Source organism: Sorex fumeus, unplaced genomic scaffold (genome assembly GCF_029834395.1).
Source record: "Sorex fumeus unplaced genomic scaffold, SorFum_2.1 ptg000047l, whole genome shotgun sequence".
In the NCBI taxonomy this organism is placed as follows: domain Eukaryota; kingdom Metazoa; phylum Chordata; class Mammalia; order Eulipotyphla; family Soricidae; genus Sorex; species Sorex fumeus.
Window position 1 is genome coordinate 41,059,938 of NW_026606104.1, and position 3,363 is coordinate 41,063,300.

Consider the following 3,363-nt stretch of genomic DNA (forward strand, 5'->3'; position numbering starts at 1 on the left):
ATTCTGACACTTCATGGGGAAAAGTCAGTTAGAGATTAAAATGTCAACACAAAGAAAAACACCTAGAAAATGAAAAATAAAGACTGAACTAGTCTGTCATAGTTTTAAGCTCCTGTCTCCAGCGATGCCTGAAGCCTTTTTGAACTTTTCTGTCCCATGAATCAATAAATTTCATTTGTTGTTTAACCCAGTTTGAGTGATACATTGCACACAGGCATGCACACACGTTGAATAATATTTAATACTTAGCCCCCAAACCAACAAAAAGGTATACCCATATCTTCAAGTATGTCATCATTTCTATGGCATGCCCTTTCCCACGTCCCTCTCCCACCCACCCACCCACCCATAAAAACTATTTTATTTTCTTCTTTTTGTTTTTTCATTGGGGGGGGGGGGGGGGTTGAAGGCCAAAAAGCTCAGGGACCATTTTTTTTTATAAGTTTTATTGTATCACTGTGAGATAGTTACAAACTTGCATGATTATGTTTCAGTCATACAATGCTCCAGCACCCATCCCTTCAACAGTGTACATTTTCTGCCACCATTGCTCCCAGTGTGCTTCCCGCCACCCCGACCCCATCGCACTTCCTGCCTCTGTGGCAAGTACTTCTTACTCTCTCTTTAATTTTGGGCGTTATGATTTACAATACAGATACTAAAAAGCCATCATGTTTGGTCCTTGGTCTACTTTCAGCACATATCTCCCATCCAGGTGATCCCTCCAATCATCATTTACTTAGTAGTTCCTTCTCCATCCCAACTGCCTTTCCCCCAGCATGTGGGATCAGCTTCCAAACCGTGGTGTGGTCCTCCCGGCCAGTATCTCTACTGTCCTTGGGTGTTAGTCTCATATTATGCTACTTTATATTCACAAATGAGTGCAGTCATCCTATGACTGCCCCTCTCTTTCTGACTAACGTCACTTAGCATGATATTCTCCATGTCCATCCACTTACATGCAAATTTCATGATACCAGAGTTTCTTTAACCAGTCACCTGTTCTCAGGCACTCGGGCTTTTTTCCAGATTCTGGCTATTGTGAACAGTGCTGAAATAAACATGCGAGTGCCTATGTCATTTCTGCTGTGGTTTTTTTGCATCTTTGGGATATATTCCCAGGAGTAGGGACTATTCTTGACTCTGCTCCGGTGATTTGATTCCTGGCAGTGCTAGGGAATCAAATCTTGATTAGCTGCAGGCAAGGCAAGCAGCTTACCCTGTTCTATCTCTCTGGCCTCTCAATTATCCTCTTAACTATAGTCTTCCCTCAAATTTCCAGGTAGTTTCCCCATTTTGTTAGTACTTTTCAAATGTCTTTATTAGGGAATTATAAAATTCTATCAAAATTCATTGTTCACTTACCTTTCTTCCCTGCTTGTGAGCCCTTATAAGGGTGTTTTTTTTTTTAAATAAATCTCACCCTAAAAATAAATAAATCTCACCCTTATTAGTCTAGTGTCCAGGACAGGGCTAATGCTCAGAGAAAGTGTGGGTTAAGCAGAGCTAACAAGTCTTTTTACTTTAAGATCCATCTCAGTGTTAAAAGTGCATTACGGGGGCTGGAGCAATAGCACTGCGAGTAGGGCATTTGCCTTGCATGTGTGGGACCTGGGTTCGATTCCCAGCATCCCATATGGTCTCCTGAGCACCGCCAAGAGTAATTCCTGAGTGCAGAGCCAGGAGTAACCCCTGAGCATTTCTGGGTGTGACCCAAAAAAGCAAAAAAATAAAAAATGAAAGTGCATTATGGATCCCTATGCAGTGGGACAAAAAAGCTGTTTTCAAGCGTTTTTGAGCTTAAGAGCCCAATTTTTTAAAGAAGTTGCTGTGGTAGGGAATTTACTGCAGCATTTAGGATGGCCTTGACAAAACAAATGACTCTCCATGCATTATTTGTTAAAAGGGAAAGATGTGGGGAGAGGGGGGACAGGCGGTCCAGTGTTGGACTGAAGAAACACAAGAAGCAAGAGTGGGTGATCTAGCGGAGCTGATGGGGGTGATCAATTGTTAAAAGAATAATTGAGCTCATAATCTAAACCCGTCTCTTTACTTTAAACATAACAGAGATAGGAAGGTTGGGGGTTGGAGAGATATACTAGTGAGGAAGACACTCACCTAGTGCGAAGCTGACTGCCAGTTCCACCACCCACAGGGTCCCCTGAGCACTACTGGGTCTGACCCCAAAAGCAAAAAATCAAAAACAAGAAGCACGTAACAGAGATCAGATAGATTCTGCACACTTTAATCCTCTTCTGACCCCTAACCCAGGTGCCTGACAGCAATTTTCAGTTCACTTCTCTTGGCTCTGAAGTGATCATGAGAAGATCAAAGCTGGTTTTCCTTGTCCTGCACGCCCTTAATACAAATTCCCTTCCTGTTCTGAGCCTCTGTTTCCTTCTCAAGAACTAAGGGAAGAGACACAGGCTCGTTTCCAAGCCTGGCTCAGATGACTTGCAGAACAGTAACGAAAACATCTGCAAAGGAAGCCCCATCCTACCACTGAACTTTGGACAGCTCACTGAAAAGCTTAGACCCTGGCTTTTCCCGCTTGCAGAGTAGGCATAAATGTGCCCCAGGGCTTCTGAGAATCGGGCAAGGCTGTGTTTCGTAAACGGAAAATAAAGCATTAGAAATGTCAATATTATCAGTGTTGTTCATAAGGAGAGAAAGGACGGAGGAGAGAGGGGGAGGAGGGCGGGGTGATGGAGGAGGGGAGAAAAGGCGGGGCCGGGGGCGGTGGAGCGTATCGCCCGCTCTCTGAGTGCCCCCCCCAATAGCTCTAGGCTACTTACAAGCTTTCCTCGAGCAATCAAACCCTTGCAAGCCCTCCTCATCTAATAAAAATAACTGGTTCGCCGGTAACCGGGAGGTTAAATGAGGCGAAGCTCCCAGAGCACGCGGCGCAGTGTACATAGTAACTGGCTTTGGTAAACGCTCATTATTGGGACTATACCCCGATCCCGATAACGGGGTGAGCGAGGAAAAGGAGATAAACTATTTGGGGTCGTGGCAGGAGACTAGAGGTCGTCAAAGATCCAGTCCTCGGAGTACGTTAGGACCCCCGCCCCTGCGTGCCAGGCTGAGCAGGTCCCAGCGTCCCCAAACCACTACCAGCCGGGTCCAGAAATGCAAGCGACGCGGGCCGAGAGCACGCGCGCCCGCGGCCAGACCCCCGGCCCAAGGCCGCCGGCGAGAGGCGGGGCCGCTTCCTGCCGCCGCCCGGCCGGCCGGCGCGCCCCCGCCCGGCCCACCGCGCGCCCCCGCCCCGCCCGCGCGCCCCCGCCCCGCCCGCGCGCCCCCGCCCCGCCGCCGCCCTCGGGCGCCTGCGCGGCGCGCACTCCGCCGGCGGAGGGGGCGGGG